We start from the raw sequence: 19050 nt of genomic DNA, 5'->3' as shown, positions 1-19050 counted from the left end.
GAAAGGGCTTTCTAGTTGATCACTAACCTTGGCATTCTCCTTTCTTGCTCATTTCTGTTATTGACGTATTTTGCAGGGCTGGACCATGGACTCTTACTTGGCCTAATTAGGCCCTTCTTCAAGAGATCACCCACTTATTCCTGATTCAATCTTCTTATATGTTCGGGCATCTAAACTCTTGATTTAGTGGGGATGCTTTTTTTCATCGAAACCCTTGCGATAAGGTAGCCGAAGTGCTTCCCACGTATGACGTTCCCAAAAAGCCAAAAAGGGGTTAAGGGAACAGACCGTCTTTTCAAAACTCTCGCGGACTTCTTTTATTTTCGCCTTAAGACGAGGTTCTACTGTCAGGTAGAAGTGGGCAACTGCTCGGTAATTCTCAGCCTTGGGATTTCGGCCTTGATGCTGGATATCATAGCATCGATGGCCTCCTTTTCTTGTATGAGTTGCCTGATCCTTAAGCTTCTTGACCTCTCATTTGTTCGAGTTTGCCCAAAAATAATTCATGCCGAGCACGAGTGTGAGACTTGGTGAACAAATCTGCAATCTGAAGGTCGGATGGAAGAAAGGGCTGTCTTTTAATCCAAGCACTTCTCGCGAGTGAAGCACCCTAAATGAGTAAGGCCACTTCGTTTATTATTGGTACGCTCATTAAATACAAGGTTGGTTGCAATCTGAATAGGGCCGTTATTGTCACAATGAAGAGGCCTTGCAGTGGTTAGATGAATCCCCAAATCAGATAGAAGCCTGCGTAACCAAACCACTTCACTAGCGGCTGCAGACATAGCCCAGTATTCTGCCTCTGCACTGGATTTGGATACAGTGTCCTGCTTTTTGCTCTTCCAGGAAAAAAGAGAGTCTCAAAGGAAGACAAAAAGTCCAGTGGTGGAGCGGCGATCAATGGGGCAGCCTACCTTTATAGGAGTAGGGGCTTAAAAATGACGTATATAGTTTTATCTGGCACGACCACTTATAGCACGAAGAAGCTGCCTCCGCTTGCCCTTCACTTAGTTGCTTTGGTGCGTAACTCATTTCATTCGAATAGTTTGGCAAAATGATTAAAAAAAGATCTCACTCCTGAGCAAGCATTCACAATTCGATTCAGTCATGCGAATATAGCGCTTAGCAGCAATTGAATTAAAACGACGATTGAACTCGAAAAGGACATTTGAAACCGAAATACTTTATATCTCATATACCGAGAAATTCTTTCATTTATCAAAATGGCTCAGTAAATGATAAGAATGGGACCAGGGTGAAAGGAGCTTTAAAGGGGATGCAAAGCTGGGCTGAGTCCAAGGCAAGAAATGCAAAGCTAGACGAACCCAGACAAAGTCAAGCGTACTCAAAGTAAGCATAAGCAAGCACAGTCAACGGGGGTATATGGGAGGAAGCCAGTCTGAAGTAACCCCAATTGCTCCTTTGGATCACTAAAGGCCGTTAAGGACTCACACATACTGCAGTGTATTGTTGTCAACTCACATAGTCGCACCTACCAGCAACAAGACGACTACTCCCTGCACGCCACTAAAGGGCGCTATTTAACGCTTTAGTTCGCCCAATACAAGAATGACAGCCCTTAGACGCTTAAGGCTACAGCCGTGGACTAGGCCCCCGGGAGACCCCTCTATTTGACTAACATACCCCCTTTTGTTTGATCTCCCCCCATACCGGGGGCTTCTTAAAATGGATCCTTGAACTCCACTCCTCGCTTCTTCAGAAGCACTGATTTAGTTCCCTACTATATCTGCTTCGTTTGTTCATCGTTCCTTCCCGCCTGGACATGCGTTGAAATAGAAGCTTTCGTTGACTCCGTTCGACAGTAGGTGGGCTTAAGCTGCTCAGATCAGATGGTGGGTCTTGCCCCGCACCTTCTCTCTCGAAATCTGTGATTGAATAGATAGGAAGACCTTGATTCCCCGTCCCTCCCAGTCCCTCTTTTGTCCATTCGCCCCTAAGAAACGAAGTAACTCGACCACCGGGAGAGGAACTCACCGACCGAAAAACAAAACAAGGATGAAGAAAGGAAGGAGCGCCGCTTGCACCGAATCAGTAGTCATAGGCCAGCCAAGGTCGGGTGAGGCATGGAGAGTCGGTCTAAGATAAGAGCAGGTGCTCTACCATATATATACTACCTAAAAAGGGGACTTTCCGGTGGAGCGGTTCTTTTAGTTCTTTTATGCAAACTAAGCTTGTGGTAGGACCGTGTCCCAAAGTCTTGGATGTTCACCTACTAAGCTTCTCAAAAGGTTTCCAATTGGATTACATCTCCTCTCTTTGTCCATCGGTTTGGGGGTGGTAGGCACTAGAGAAGTGTAGTGTTGTTCCCATGATCCTCCATAAGATCTTAAAAAAGTGATCCACAAAACGGGTTTCTCTATCGGAAGTGATAGTTTTAAACACCCCATGCAATCTAACTACTTCTCGAAAGAACAAAGTGGCAACATTAGAGGAATCGGTAATGCACTTACATGGGATGAAGTGGGCCATCTTGGAGAACCGGTCAACTACCACAAATATGAAATCATAGCCACCTCGAGTCTTAGGCAAACCAAGAACAAAGTCCATTGAGATGTCCTCCCATGGAGCATTGGGTATCGGAAGAGGTTGGTAGAGGCCGGTGTTTTGTCTTTGACCCTTAGCCCTTTGGCACACCACACAGCTTTTCACATACTTTCGCACGTCCCTTTGTAATGAAGGCTAATAGTATCTTTGACAAACTAGAGCCTCGGTCTTGTCTTCCCCAAAATGGCCACAAAGTCCACCATTATGAAGTTCAGCTAGAACTTGTAGGCGTAGAGATCCCTCGGGCACACATAGTGAGTTACCTCGAAAAAGATAACCATTGAAGAGTGTATAAAGGCTGTTTGGAGTATCCGGGAGTTCCTCTATCACTTTTGATAAGTAGGAATCCGAACCATAGTGCTTAGGTAGTACTTAAAAGCCGGTAACTTCATAAGATAGTGTGGAAAACAAGGTATGTTTGCGGCTGAAAGCATCGGCTACCTTGTTAGCTGCCTCGGACTTGTCTTGAAGGACAAAAGTGAATTCTTGCAAGTAGGAAACCCATTTGGCATGTCGAGCATTCCACTTCCTTTGTTGGTTGAGGTACCGGAGAGCTTCATGATCCGGGCCTTAGAAGGGCATCAAGATCAAGGAGATCGTGAGATCAAAGTGGACGTTCCCGATTTCCATGACCGATTGCATCCTGAGGACTTTCTTGATTGGCTAAGTAGCGTAGAGAAGTTCTTTGATTGGAAAGAACTATCCGAGGTGTGCGAAGATGAAATTCCTGAGCACTGGCCATGCCAACATTTTGTGGGATCAAGTCCAAGCAAGGCGTGAGTGGAAAGGCAAAGGGAAGTACATGGGACAAGATGCGATCGAGGTTTCGAGAGAAATTTCTACCCGCCGATTAGACCCAAAGCTTGTTCCAAAGGTTCCACTTCGCTTTAAATTAAAGGATAGTGGGGAGAGAAGCGTACAAGAAAGCCCCTACTCCTAACATGCGGAGTTCTACCAATTGTTTATTTCGCAATGGCTTGAACGAATCCGACGAAGAATCCCTTGCTTGATAGGGCTTGAGGTTAGAAATCCAAGATGAAATCTCGATGCATCGGATGTGGAAAGTGGCCTATCAACTAGCTCTAAAGTCCGAGGAAAAGCTAAATAGAAGGACCGCAAGGAGGCACGGAACATGATAACCGAAGTTGATAGGGGATCGACCTCTACCATCGGGCGAGGAAAGAGACCCCTTTTCCCTTCCCTCAAAATAGTTGAAACCCTCTTCTAATAGAAAGTCAAGGCTCTGGGCAACGAGTAGGATGGAGCCCTGACTTGAGCATTCTACAAGTGCTTAAGGCTCCTTCGGGCCATGGCCACAACTATTCTAGTTGGCAAGGCTTGTAAGCAAGCTACGAGCGCCTATTGGCGAGAACTAGGCTTGGCTTAGTTAGTAGGGGCCAGCAGGCCGGGCGGACGGGGACCGTCGAAGAAGTGCCTCGACACGCTGCAGCCACTACTTTTCCTCCTTTTATGCAATTATGAACTCCACGAAACTTTCTCGATTCCAACGCAACTTATCCTTTTGGAGCTGATGTAACAAACTACGGGAGCCTCCTCACGAAGCCAACATAAATCCTATCCAAATAAAAAAAAGAAAAGATTCCTACTAAACGACTCTTAGTCGATACCCAGTATCTCCCTAAATGGAGTTCCCTTTGGTCCCTTACTGCAACATCCCCGCCTTGGAGGTCAATTTGATCCCGCTTGGCGGTTAAAAAATCCATGAATGCTTCTTTCGGATTGTAAGCCGCATTCTTCTCTAAGGCAGGATGTTGAGCAAGGATACCCTTCAAGATCGAATAGCTTTCATGTTTGCCTTCGCGGATCTGTAGATCGCAATTCTCAAAGTCGATCAATCGATTATATTCCCCCTGAGAGGAACAATTCTCGAGTTGCACTTTGATTTCGGACCAATAGACCCCTTTGTCCTTATCAAGGAGGAAAATGCTTCCTTGATTTTCCAAGAAAGCTATTCAGTTGTGCATGGACGCCTCGAAACCCCCTATTGTGGGTAACTGGCCAAGGCTCTTGTAGCACCCGCTCCTCGAAGGAAGTCTTCCCCGTCCACGAGGAAGAGTTGGACGAGCCCGAATCTCCCGAGGAGGCCATCATCATGGTACCGTATTGTGTCTCGGCGGTCATGACGGTCCCCACACCGAAAATAACAACTAACAGTTGATTCACGAAAAGACCCACTTTCAAGAGAAAGTAAAGTCTCAGATAAAAAGAAAATAGAATTATGAAAAATATAATGAATATATAGATAATACAGAAAAGGGGAAAGCTGTACTTTTTTTTCAAATGAAAAGAATAACGATGAAAGAGTAATATCACTAACAAAAGAAATGCTCCAAAAGTACGAGATGAATACCAAAGTGGTTATTATAGCGATCTCTTCGGATCCCGGACACCGTCTAAAAAGAACGGCGGATAGGATATTTAGAAAGGTTACTACAGCTACTAATAACATCTTTCTAGCCTGCATATTCGTGGAACTCCATCTCATTTAGAAAGCTTATCTCTATCTTTCGAAGCGAACGGGAAGTGGTTTAGGAAAGGACTTTCGAATCGGATGCGCTCACCCGGCGAGAAAGGCCCTGACCCTACCAACCAACTATCAAAAAGAAAGAAAGGAACGAAAGGAGAAGAGAACTTCGTATTTTGGTAATTCTCTAGGAGTCATGTTTAACCCAACCCCCTCCATCAAGGTTTTTGGCTCGCAATAAAGCTAGGGTCCTAATCGAGCAACTAGTAGTCCTATCTATCCACCTCTCCAAACACAATATCTTGAGTACCAATAATGGTGACCACATCTGCTGGCATGTGATGTTTGGACATAGAATCGAGTCCTTGTGAATGGGCAGAGCAGGTGCTCTTATTTTACGACGGTAGGGACGATTGCTTCCATTATCGACTAGAAAGATACCAAATTCTCCTTTAGGTGCTTCAACTGCAAAGTATAGGTAGAAGGATCTGGTATGGAAAAACCTTTTGTATAAAGTTCGAAATGGTGAATTGAGGTAGAGTAGACCGATGATCCTGTAGTCATTTGACCGGCTATTGAAAGAAAAAGCTTGCATCTGCTCCTCCTATCTATTATTATATAACCAGTCCCATCTCTCTCCAAACCTAACGTGGTAGTTTCCCATCATAGGGCTTTCTATCTATAGATTTAGCCATTACCAAGGAGCTAATTCGTTCGAACTCGTTGATCGCTTCTATAGATAAGGCGGAGCGTCCTTGGCTCAAAGCATTATAGCACATAGAGCTTCGGCGCTACTACGGTGCTTCGCTAACTCGAAGCGCCCGCTATGAGAATCTAGCTTCGCTAACGCTCGGTTAAGTCTTGAACCTTTGCGCTGACCGTTCGCTTTCTCGCAGCAAAAGCGCTTCTCTTTGCTTTGCCCCTTAAGTAGAAGGACAAGAAAGAGATTTTTGGTTTTCTTGCTCCCGCTTCCTCTCATCTGCGCTGCGCTTGTGAAGCCAACTTTGCTTTTGGGAGGTGAAACAGCGGTTGAAGCGGACATTTCGAAATGATAGTTTCGAAAATATATATAGATCTATATATACACGGTCATGATTATCCTGACTGCGTTCCGGAAAAGGTGGCCTACTTGAAAGAATGGGGGGGGGCACTCTCGTGTTTCAACCCCACTATACTATGAATAGTTGTGGGGACTGTATACTTACGGCCTCCACGATAAGCAAGTGAATGGGGCCGGTGCGTGGCGAAGGGAAGGGTTCATCAAGCCATTTCTCGCCTCAACCCCTAAATATGAAGAGGGGTACTTTACAAATAGGGGCTAATTGCTTCGCACCCGACCGTGATAGCCCTCTCGATACCTTGAGCTTTGTAACTAGTGGCTGGTTTCCCGTCGCTAGAGCCGTTTCTTTCCCGGTGCCGGAGCCCCAATGAAGAAGGTGTTAGTGGTTTATCATTGGGTCAATCTAATCCCTCTTTTTGTGCTACTCCTGCTCCTAGGGCGGGAAGAAGATAAGAAAACGCGAAGCGTTCTCTTGGTTTCCCAACTGTTGCTTCTAAAGGCTGCCTCTCTCGGCTGGATGTTGGTCCAGCCTACTACGAGGATCCCGTATCAAGAAGCAACCCAACCTATACTAAGGGCAACCAAAGTCCTTAGTATAGGTTGGAGCTATGAAGCTTACCTTATTATTAGAGAAAGGGGAAAGGGCCTTTTCCGCTGGTGCGCAGGAGCGCACTTCCGTTTTCCCTTTACTAGTAGGGGTCCCGTGCTTCCTATGCCGCCGCGTTTCCCGGGCCTTTTCTTTTAGTGCTTCGACCCGAAGCGATAGCTTCTAGCTAGTTTAGTGGATAAGATGGCTGCGCTCCAACTCACTCAAGAATGGGACGGCGGTGGTCCACCGGCAAGCTCGTTCGATCTTGGACGCAAAGTACATTGGAATCTTGAAGCACCACCACGAACGCTACCGCGCGTTCGCCTGCGGTGCGGTAAGAGGCACCACCCTGTTGTGCCAACAGCCAACTCCGGCGTGTCAGCTTAGTTATCCTCATCAAGCCACTTACTTGATGTCTAGCTTCCCAACTGGTAGATGATTTCTTTTCCCCCAGATCAATGAAGAAGGGAGAAGTCAATTGATTCTTCCGACGAACCGGGAGCGAAGCGCTATGCCGGGGCGGGGGGACGGGAAAAGAAACGGCTCCGAAGAAAGAAATTGGGGTTCCCAATGCTTCTCCACGCCCAACGAGATGCGCCAACCTCGGGATGCTTTACTCCTAACCCCACAAGGTTCCGAGACGGAGCTTAACCCGAGTCTCGGTTAAGAACGGCGATAATCTACGTTTCACACGGCGCACGATTCCATGGATAGTTTCATTCGACATCGTGATGGAGGACATAGCTTACAATCATCGGCTTTGATCATGCCACTAGGCATTTGATTAAGACATTGCACAATGATCCGAACACTTTGTCGCATCTCTTCAATACGGATACAAGAACGATCATAGCGATCTCCTCTCGGTACCTACTGTACGTTAGGATCCAATTGGTCATGAACATCGTAAGGTGCTGCTCTTCGCGAATCCCAAAGATACCCCTGGTTGGGATGGGTAGGCCCACCACTTCACTTTCACTTAGGCCGGGGCCAAGTCGGTGGGGGACCCCGTCGGGCCTCCCCCCCAAAAAAAAAAAAGAACAAACTGTACGTGAGAGTTTCCCTTCATACAGCTCGAATCATTCTCGGATGCCCCGAGAGGCATCCTTTCCTTTGTTGGGTTGGTTCACGCGCGCGCAAACGAGCACCGGCCCAACAACAGCGGGAAACTTTGACCAATAGAGTAAGACACTTAGCTACATCCGCACGTAAAAGGAATGTGGTTCTGGTTGAGACTTTCTTTCCGTAAAGGGGCGCGGGACGTTCGCGGAGTCCGTGCCTTCCGTACCACCACAAGACTGGTCGTTCTTGGGCGGATCCCACTCCTAAACAAGTTGGAATAGGGGGGGGGCCGCCCGATTCGACCGACTTTTGGATAAGAAGAAGGCGAGCTGATCTCGCTTTGATCAAGGAAAAGGCCGGTCGGCCACCAACTCGATGCGAGTCACGTGACCTACGGCTCGGCCTTCGCTTTTTGAGGCTTCCTCTACCCACATCTCTATGTGCCCGCGGCACGTCCATATGGAGAAAGCTAGGCTTACCATGTTCCATCAATAGCACCTAACCTATGCCGATTTTGGCGGACCGTGCTCCACCCCGGTGAACTCATGCGGTTCCGACATGCCCGGAGGCCATAGGCGAATTGTTCACGGTCCGTAGGACCAACATCATTCGAAGGTGGGTGGCCCGCCCCTCCTAGAACAGTCATGTTTGGTGGGCTTACACACATTCGCTCACTTACGCTGTCCCCCCTCAGCTCACCCTAGGCCCGGGCCTTTTGCTCTTTTAACGTAAGCTCCAAGGCTTCACACCAAGTCTTCATTGACATAATATGCATGCTTAAGTAGGGTTAGGCGGAACCTTTGTTGCCTGATAGGAACTTCCCCCATATTGCTATCAATGTCTTCATGTCGCACGACCTCTTAACATTACACCACCTGAATCCCCAATCCTTTGCTTGCTTTGTGCGTGGAGTACCAATATCCACTAATCGTTGTTTCCAGATACGGTTGCCGGTTGACATCTCTTCTAATTCGTCGATACGAGAAGCAAATTGTTGTGTGGAGGAATCGATATCTCGACATAAGCCAAGAGGCAGATTTTGTGCCACTCCACCTAGTCGTATGAAACTAGCATGCATCCTGGCTCCCGAGACTCTTTCATAGAATTCCAACAATTTCTCCCGCTCCTCAAAAGCCCACAGGAACGGAGTTGATGCTCCCACATCCATAGCATGAGTAGTTAAAGCAAGTGAATGATTTGAAATTCGAGTTATTTCACGGAATAAGACTCGTATATATTGAGCTCGTAATGGTACCTCGCAATTCAAAAGTTTCTCTACGGCTGAAGAATGAACGTGTTCTTGGGCCATCGTAGAAACATAGATAGGGTCGACGACGGAACGAACAACGAAACTTTACGACAGCTTTTTCGTACACGTTCACTTGCATCACATTCACAAGTGCTCTCTGAACCGTGCAATAAGGTCACCCATAACACGGCTCTCCCACTTGAGTTACCTTAGCCCCAGGCCATGCTATTTAATGATATTCGAAAAATGGCATCGTAAGGTAAGAACTAGTATTGAAAGCGGGTCGCCTTTCGAAGCATTCACCGGTAACCAAAGCGTATCGTTCCCGCAACCACTTTGGTACTTTGCTCATAGCTTTTGTAGGTTATGCAATAGAAGGGCTCTTGAGAGCGCCCGCTGCAGAAATGAATGGATCAAAGGGGGCTGGGTTCTATTTCCGGGCCGGGCGGGAGGTGAAGGCCATAAGAGAAGATTGCCCTCCCAAGAAGGAAAGAGAGGAAAAGGTGCTGTCATCTATCTCGACCCGTTTCCCGAGGCGTTGGAAATCCAAACCGGCTCGAGAATCACCGGTGCTAGCGCAACCTTCGTTTCGCCAACAAAGAAGTCATCCTTGACGATTTCCCATTCCTTACCGCCGAGCCGCCTCTCTTCGCCATTCAAAGTACTACCTCCGCCTTCCCTTTCTATAACATACCCGGGCGCCGTCCTTTCCTATCAAGAAAAAAATCAATACCAATCAAATCAAAGCCTTATCCTTGTAAAGCTTCGTCATTATTTTTCCGGCCCGGGGGAGTTTACTCGACCCATTCCCCGTCTCCCGCACTTTGCTCAAGTAAGTGTGCGAGCGACTCCGAATGAGGACCTCCTTCCCTTCGCCCACTCTCTTCCGTTCACACGATTCTCAAAGCAAAGGAGGAAGGGTGGGGGAAGGTACCACGAGCCCTCTCGTCCCACACATCTATCCGAAGCAAGTGTAGTTCACCGGTTCCACCGAATGCTCTTATCTCTCGGCAAAGATCATGTGAGTGTGCAATTATGCTTCGGATGCTTCGCCATAGAATAGATCGACCCAGTTCCCCTTCTTTTCCGGTGCACTCACTTTATATCTTCGACACACAAGGAAGGACGCGGTGGAAAGGAAGCAGCCCTAGCCTCTGTCCGGCCGATCATTCCGTTCCGCTGGCATCTTGCATTCACGCCTCCGTTTGACTGCCGCTCGGGGATGTAGTTGTAGATACGTTAGTCTTAGTGGGTCGTTGGCTCCACCTGTTATCTCCTTCTATGACATGCTGTTGTCGTCGCCATATTCCATATGTCACTTAGTCATCTCGCTCGCCGCAGGTTAGCACCTCCGAAAGAAACGGAGGACTTCATTGAGTGACTCCGCGATCGCCCTCTAAACGATCGTAATAAGGTAAAGCTTGAAGATAAGTTTTGTACTCTATTAATTTCTCAGTCCCTCTAGTTGGGTGGGCGTCGGCGGTCTTTCGACCAGATCCCCCTAAAAACCGTACGTGCGGGACTCCCGCATGCGACTCATGCCATTCGAGGTGGCCCGGCCAAAGCATTCATTCGAAAATCCGGTAGTGAAATTGAGACTGCTCGACCTCGGAAGCTAATTCGCATGTAGGGCAGCGCCGTTTGTCGTATCGTTGACTCTATCTATTCATTGAATTGGCTTGCTTTCAACCATTTTTTATATAGGCTTGCTCCCTCTTTTTCCAAGAATTCATGCATTTCCCTTTACTCCATAGGGCCTTCTTTCTCATTGAGGGGTAAAAGCCTTCCATTTTCGTCAAATGACCCGGCCTCCCCTGGCTATTCCATCGTCCGGGCTCCCTTTCCTCCCTATGCTATGCTCTCCGGCGCAGCCTACCACGCTTCGCGCCCGCGGCCTTTTCGCCGTGACGGTCTTTGCTAGTAGTGCCATCCTCCCCGCTAGCCTGTATGGGCGGATTGTCCCTCGCCGCTGCATTTTGTTAGGATATGGATTACGGGAACAAATGTAGTTGAATGGGACAGAGGTGGGTTACACGTTCCCTTTGTGCCGAGATGTGAGGTACTGGTGGTGATGATCACCGGGGTATGCGCTAGCGCCCTTGACAGCACTCCAGGACCCGCCAACGCTCATGAAAACCCGGGTCGGTCCTCCATTCATCGGAGGTGTGGATAACGAGGCCACCTTCACAACCTTCTCCCTTCGTCCCTATGTTGTAGTAAGGTAGGGCGGTTCCCTTGAGTTGCTCAACCACCACTTAGCCCGGTGCTCATGACGCGCTACGTAACCTTCACCGTGTCGGGGACCAAGCGGGGCATAGCTAGCGGCATAGGAGCCGACTCGGCGTCGCGGCTTCGTGCCGCACCGGAGTAATCCAATATGTGGTTCCGCACGTTCCACCACTTCTCCATTCATTTCCAATACTGATCGTGAAACACCATGAGCAGCAGGATGTTGAGGTCCGAACGAAGTGAAATTTTTTATTTGCTTGTTCCTAGTCGTCATGGGAAAGAAAGGCAGAAATAAGAAAGAGATTATTCCCTGAGAGCTTGTCTAGTACTACCAGTACCTGAAATGCATCTCCTTCGACGAGCCCTTTCCTTTGTGGGGTGTGCAACGTCCTTCCCCTTTTCGGGTCCTCAAACCAGACTAACTATACTATAGTTAGGGTCTCCATCTTTTGACTTCTTCTAAGATGCGACCCTAGGTATGATTGTTCAAGTTCTCTAGGCTATGTTTTAACCTCATTAGATAGCGGAGTTGTTCCCCTTCGGCTAACTCTTCGGCGTGATCGGCCACATAGTCGCGACGTCTTCCACCGCATCGCATTTGTCGGGGTGGAATCCCCTCTCCCGAGCGATTTCCTTCGCTCGTTGGCGGATCTCTTTGATGCGTGTGTCACGCCTGTCGTTGTGTCTTTCGACAGCTTTATACTCCTTGGAGGCCCGAAGCTCCCGTTCGCTTCAACTTTCTTCCTCCTCTGAGGATGGTTCAAGGGGCGCGGGTTCCAAATCTGTTTGAGGCGGCAAATTGAGATCAAATTGCGGCCGCTTCGATGAGCTAGTACCACCACTCCCATTTCCTCCGAAGGAAAGAGGAACTCCATCCATGGTTGAAAGTCAAAAATCGATCCATTCCACAAATAGAAACCATAGGGGCACCAAGTCAAGGCCCAGTCCCCAAGGCCTTGACTTATCAACAATACGGTGAGTAATCGAAATCTCAAAAGCAAAAACATATAGCTGAAAAAATCTTTTTCATGTTCTCTTCTCTTTCTTCAATTTCACTTCAAGGCTGGTTCTGAACGCTGCGTAACATCATCATAAACCACCTTCACGACACACTTTCTATATCTTTTTTCCTTATCGACTACATGTACATTGACGCATCGAAACTTTCTTTCGAAAGTGAGATCACCACTGGCTTGAAGAAGGAGTGAAAGATCACTCCTAAATGCAACCGTTCTATTATATACGATAGCACTTCGCCATGGATGATACGATAACCTTTCTTGCTCATTTCTTGATTGAAATTCATTTTGCTTACTTTTTTCTTTTCGAAGTGAAGTAGAAGCACCCATTTTTATTGGTTGAATAAGAGGTGAATCATCCTATTGGTATCTCTGAAATGTTTTGCGCTCACACTCCTTATGGTGAACAGGGCTATTGATTGGATTTAGAAAAGAGAGTAGGTCCCCGCAAGAAATGGGATAATCGATCTTTCTATCTTACGCAAGTTCTGCTTTTTCTTTATTCGTTCCGAGGCTTGCTTCTCTTATTTAAGACATTTTTTGAAAAGGTTAGCTGAATAGCCTGTGAAAGCGAGTTGATTTATGGTATCCCCTTCCCTCTATGCTAACTTAACTCCCCGAGGAGAAGAAAGATATGACTGAGAGCCAAAGCTTCATGCTGACTTGCCAAGCAGCCAATTCCGTCTTCATCCATAAAAAATAAGTAAAAAGACGACGCGGGGCATTCGGCTTAGCTTATATGATGAAAAGTACCAAACCATCTTCGATGCAAGAGATGAAGCGAAGCGATAGAAGAAGGAAAGACCAACCACCTTCGGTAGTCATAATCCTCATAACAAAAAGAATGGCCATAATTTCCGTATCCTGGTCGAAGCGTTTGCCGCTGCTATCCTTTCTCTACCATTCACAATTAAGCTAGATGGTGAGCTTTTCTGCTCGGATTCCACTTTTTCTAGGGTGCAATTGCCCACTCATTTTTAAAAGTGGATCCTTATTGTTGGTAACACAACATGAAAAAGTTCACCGGCTCCTTCATTTTTGTTTGCGGTTGGGTATTGGGTGGTATATTAGAAAACCCTTCCTAATCTATCCTAGAACAATTAGTAGGTTTTGGTGCGAAAATGAGGAAAATGACGCACTACTTCTAACGGATGGGAAATCTTATCTTTAAGTTAGTTTCGCACTTCAGTGTTTATAGCTTATATAATCCTGAAATAGCTGTTCGCCTTTACTAGGAGTTCAAGAAACCCAACTCATGGCCCCAACCTTGGAAGCTTGTTCACCTCCAGGATGCGATGAGTCGACATCGATGTGGTCTCTTATAAAGTATTAGCCTTTTTTTTTGCCCGGGGTCACTTTGATCCGTTTAGCGATGGCCCTACCACGGTGTAACCGCTTTCGCCGGATCACTAAGTCCTACTTTCGTATCTGCTCGACTTGTTTGTCTCGCAGTTAAGCATCCTTTTACCTTTACGCTTACTACCTATTTAGGATACCTTATTAAAACCTTAGGAGGCGATCGCCCTAGTAAAACTACCCATTAAACACTGTCTTGGTCTCCCACCTAAAAAAAAAAATCCAATATCAAGTTGCAGTAAAGCTCCACGGGTTCCGGGTAACCGGTACTAAGATTACACCGAGTCTATAGTGGAATCGTTACGCCTTTCATGCGGGTCGAACTTACCGACAAGGAATTTCGCTACCTTTGGATCGTTCTAGTTACGGCCGCCGTTCACTCGGGCTTCAATTCAGAACGTAACTAAATTTTTTTTTCTTTTTAGTGAATCCCTCCTCTTAACCTTGGAGCACTTTGGGCGGTGTCGCCCCCTCCTATAGCTTGCGCCTTAGCATAGAGCTGTGTTTTTGAGAAACAGTCGTTCGTGCCTCTTCACTTTGCGACCTAGGTTGCCCTAGGCACCCATTCTTGCGAACTTACGGGGCTAATTTGCCGAGTTCTGAACTATAGTTTGCTCGTGGGCCGAGGATCTTCTCATTTACTACGTATGTTCGTTCGCGGTACGGGTACCCTAAATATATCCTTATAAGTTTTTCTTGGAAGCAAGGCATTAAGATACTTCGGTTGCCCTATCCATCATGCTTCAAGGTTACCCTGTGGTGGATTTGCCAACCACACCCTCTTTACACTTAGACCAATTAAGCTTATCTTAGCCGACTCCGTCACTCCCTCGGTAATTACGGTGAGTACAGGAAGATTAACCTATTATCCATCGACTAACCACTTCAGTCATTCGGCCAGGAGGATTCTCACCCCCTTTCGTTACTCACGCCGGCATTCTCACTAGTCAAAACTCCACTGATCCTCCCAGTTTAGCTTCACTATCATTACTAGGCTCCCCTACCGCTAGCTATCACTACAAAAATGACTAGCTAGCCTATTCGGTGTAGGATTTGAGCCCCCTTACATTCTCGGCGCTGAAAATGGAGCTTTTACGCACTCTTTAAAGGATCTTCTAAGCCAACCTTCTAGCTGTTTTCGTCTTCCTAATACTACTTAGGGACCTTCGCCAAGGTTTCCCTCACGACACTGAAAGGGTATTCGGAGTTTATTAGAGGTGGTACCCGGTTTGGAGCCCTTCTCTATTCAGTGCTCTATCCCCACTTATTTTAACTCTTGCGCTAGTCCTAAAACTATTTCGGGGAGTTCGATAAGCTTTTCACTCCTAACCACAAGTCATCCAACAACGAAAACTGGTTCGGTCCTCCACTAGGTATTACCCTAATTTCAACTCGCTCATGGTTAGCTCACCTAGTTTGGGTCTAAAATCACCGACTTAATGCCCACTCGCTTTGTGGCTCGTTTAACAATCATAACTCGCAGGCTCATTCTCGCAAACAGGCTTTCACTTCTTGTAGATGCAGGTTCTTTTACCCTTTCCCTCACGGTCACTATCGGTGACTAAGTAGTATTTCACCTTGCGGGGTGGTCCCCGCTGCTTCCCAACAAATTTCACGTGTTTAGGAAAGAGAGACTCATTTGAATACAGGACTCTCACCTTCTTTAGTATGGCTTCCCAGACAATTATCCTATGAGTAGCTTTGGTAACTCTTATGATGACCATAATTCCTTCAACCTAGTGCGAGATAACTGGTTTGGGCTATTCAAGGGAATCACTCTTTGTTTTCTTTTCCTCTAGCTACTAAGATGTTTAAGTTCACTAGGTTCGCCCTTGAGCTCGTAAGATACCACATTACGGGTAACAATTCGGAAATCTCGGATCTCGGCCTAATTTCCTGCTCCCAAAAGCTTATCGCAGGATATCACGTCCTTCTTCGACTCTTAGTCCCAAGGCATTCATCCTTAAATAGCTTACTTTTTCGGAAAAATTATTTTTTCTTTCAGTTATCAAAGAAAGATAGCCTCACAACTAGACAGAACTTGTTATAAAACAATTTCTCCATCTTCCCTACGGATACCTTGTTACGACTTAGCCTCAATCGTCAACCGCTTCCCTTGTGGGTTATCGGCATTGCCGACTTTCGTGACTTGACGGGCGGTGTGTAGAGAACGTATTCACTGGCTGATTTTCTATTACTCGAAATTACGACTTCATGGAGGCAAGTTTCAGTCTCCAATCCGAACTTAGCACTTGTTGTAGGCGCCTAGATAATTCCGAGTTCGGCCTGGGAGAATAGTAAAAGCTATCCAGATAATGAGTGGCTACCGGCATGTAGTTCGATGGACTAATCAAGTATGAGGTAATTTTTGTTTTGTTTAGGCTAAGCCAGCTAGTGTCCCCGTCCCGTTTCAAACCAGAAATCTTTCAAGTGGTACGAGTATGAGCGGGAGTGGTTCGGGAAGGCACATCGGCACCCACCGGAGGTTCGTACGCTCACGCTCGTTCCAGGTATTCCACTAGCTTATATACTCGCTAACGCTAGATGCTTCATTTGTAAGTACATTTTATCCAGAGATCACTTTAAGAAAAAAAGCCGGCCATCTTAGGTTACTTTGGTGCTACAAGTCGTTAAGGTGATTGTCGATTATAGCTGCTAGAGCATTTCCAAAGTGAAGGGAAGATCTTCTATCCGAGTAGTTTTGTTACTTTGTTACTCTATAGCTCGCTAACTTCGTTAGCTCATGTGCTCGTTTTACTACTCGCTCGTTCGTTTTCGTTTGCCTAAGAAGCACGTTAGTAGTTGCTTCCAAGTGTTACGGGTACTATATTTCAGCTTATAGAGTTTCTTTTTAGCCCTATCTCTATCCCGCCTATGCCTCAAATCAAGTAAATAAAAAAGCTAATAGCAATCGCACATTGTAGCAGTTTTTTCAGGTAGAGATGCATACCCATATTCTTAAGCTGTGATGCGGACTGTCATCTCTCCCTCTCACTATACACCTTGCTTAGATCTTCCCCGGGTGGATGGGCACTCTTCTTTCCTCCAGCCGTCTCATTTTGGTACTAGCTTTCGGCTCTACCACAGCCTTAGGGATAGTTCTACCACGGGCGAATTCCGACCCTCACTTTACCCCCACATCCGGTTACATGCTCATGGGATTGGTTGAAAGAAAGACTCTTACTCATCTAGTTTCCATGCGAAATACGATGTGAATTACACTAATTGAGGCAGTTTCGAGGCCTTTGTTTTCGTTTTTGGATGCTCTCCACCTTAATTTGTCGCGCCGCTTCTATAGGCTCCCCGTCTCACCCGTGGATGCGTACTTTGCCTGCTCTGTGGTCTCTTGCTATCGATTCCAATGGCCTCTTTATTAGGGCACTCTGAAGCATCCCATAATTTGATATTCTAATGAGTTTAATGCGCCTACTTAGCTTGGGCTGTAAGCTAGCAAAGGGTACCAAGCAATCTCGCAAGCTTCAGTTTTCCCCTTGGCCCGGGCCGACCGAGAGCGGGGAGAGAAGGAATTTCTACCGAGAGAGGAATGACTATAGGCGGGGAACTTGCTTTTACCCTTTCTTTCTTTGAAGAATAGTGTTGCTTCTCGCGCATTCGTGCTTCTTTGTGAAAGTGATATTCATAATCAAGAGATGGGGCTGCCTACTTAACTAAGAAGCAATGGGGACAAAGGCCTCGAATCTGTCTTTGACGGTGATCATAGCGTATCACGCTAGGAAACCGATCGAATGTTTTCCGTCTCAATGTCGGTGTGAAAGTCCTATTATCTTGACGAGGTCAAAATAGCATCACGAAAGAGCGGCTACTCCCGGTTGGCCAGCATCAAAGCGGAGCTTCCCAGGGGACCCGAACTGGATCTTTTCTTTCTTGGGCACGGTAAAAGAGAGATACGGGGTTTAAATAGACAAAGAAGCTCAGCTGCCAGAGTAGAGTGGATCCTATCCCATGTTTACCAGCGGGAGAGTCATCCGAGAAAATGGAGGCGCCATAAGATTATATGACCAAAGGCCTTGTCACAAGTAAATTCTCGCAAAGCCCCGTAAAAATGGAGTACTTGACCTTCAGGTCTAGGGAGGGTAGGACGTGGTTCAGTTAGTTCAGGTTCGAGAGGACCATTTCGTTTACGAAGCTACATAAAGAAAAAAAGTGGAAGACCGATTGGAGGGTTTGAGGGGGAAGGCTTTAGCGGTTGTCGGTAATGTTGCTGGCGGAATCTTGCCTTCTTTCGTGAATTCATAAATAAAGATGTCCCAGTTATCATTGTCAAGGCGGTTTCGAAAAGAAGTTTGATGTGGTATGCCTTGAATTGAAAGAAGAATAAAAAAACTCGGAAATTACTGTTCAGTATGGTGGAGAAGAAAGATTCACTTATATATCTAATTAGATATATTTATTTAGAATATGTATATATGAAACATGTTTTTAGAACAGCACTTTCTTCCCTATCTTTTCTTTACTCTACTCGCGGAAGACTTTAGAGTGTTAGAGAGCTAGAGCCAAAGACGTCTTTTTTTTCGATGAAAGCGGAAAGGAAATGCCGATTAGTTAGGTTTTTGAGAAGACGATTCTAGATTCAAAGCAATGACCGGGCTCAAGCCCTAATTCTTGACTTGAGTATAGTCATCTTGGATAGATCTATTCTATGTGGTGGGACGTTCCCCGATGATCCATAATTCAAGAGTCTATAGTTATTCCCCCCTTTTTTTTAATACAATTTCGCAACGAAACAAGCTAATGAAGGAGATTTTCCATTATTGAATAAATCATTTATTTTTTGAAAGAGTAGCTATTCCCGCTTAAACTCCTTGACTCCAATTAGCCTCCGACTGGTCCGCCCTAGAATTACCTTTTAGAGCACTCCGGTTCTATGCCGTCTGTCCCTACGGGGCTAGGTTGTCTCGGTGGCCAGGGAAAGAAAGACGGGGTGAGCCTATCTCTTCTCTTACGCATTGGAGAAGAATCGTGCTCTATTCTCTTAGCTTAGAAAAAGGAAATCGCCCATCCAATCTCTTTTTCTTTTTCGACGAGAGGTTTTTCTCTCTTCTTTCGGAAGCCGAATCCACCCGGTTCAAGCGTATCATAAATCTCTTCTCCTAAGGAGTTCGAGTGCTAAAAGTATGAAAAAAAGCCTTTCTTCAATTCTCGCTTCTTAACTCCAAAAGTCTCAGTCTAAGCTATCTAAGCCACCCTCTCTTACTCTGAGCGAATGTAGGAAAAAGACCGTACTTTTACTTTCCTTCCTCCACCAAGGTCGTAATAGATCAAAGCACTCAAAAGGAGATTTAAAATCCAGAGATTTTGATGAAAGAAGTTTCTATTGAATTGAGTTCTATCTTGGCAACTCTTTCGCCAAGTACCAGCGGTCTTCTTGGTTTGGTTTATAAACCTAAAAACTCTTTTTGGGCTGCACGAGACTCG

At 46.3% G+C, this 19050-nt stretch overlaps 1 long non-coding RNA gene and 1 pseudogene across 1 annotated transcript in view; both read left to right on the top strand.

Annotated features, from left to right (window-relative positions):
- The window catches only part of LOC120288251, a 15648-nt gene extending 8862 nt beyond the window's left edge, over window positions 1-6786 (top strand). The window contains exons 2-4 of the long non-coding RNA XR_005546555.1: window positions 3158-3163; window positions 3360-3363; window positions 6776-6786. This is a non-coding gene — a long non-coding RNA (uncharacterized LOC120288251). The remainder of the gene's footprint in view (window positions 1-3157; window positions 3164-3359; window positions 3364-6775) is intronic.
- A 2263-nt stretch (window positions 6787-9049) lies between these two features.
- LOC120288077 lies at window positions 9050-10420 on the top strand (annotated as a pseudogene).
- The last annotated feature ends 8630 nt before the right edge of the window (window positions 10421-19050 follow it).

Source organism: Eucalyptus grandis, chromosome 9, assembly GCF_016545825.1.
Source record: "Eucalyptus grandis isolate ANBG69807.140 chromosome 9, ASM1654582v1, whole genome shotgun sequence".
NCBI classification, from domain to species: Eukaryota; Viridiplantae; Streptophyta; class Magnoliopsida; order Myrtales; family Myrtaceae; genus Eucalyptus; species Eucalyptus grandis.
Note: the sequence above shows the minus strand (reverse complement) of the source record. Positions and strands in the feature narration are given on the sequence as shown.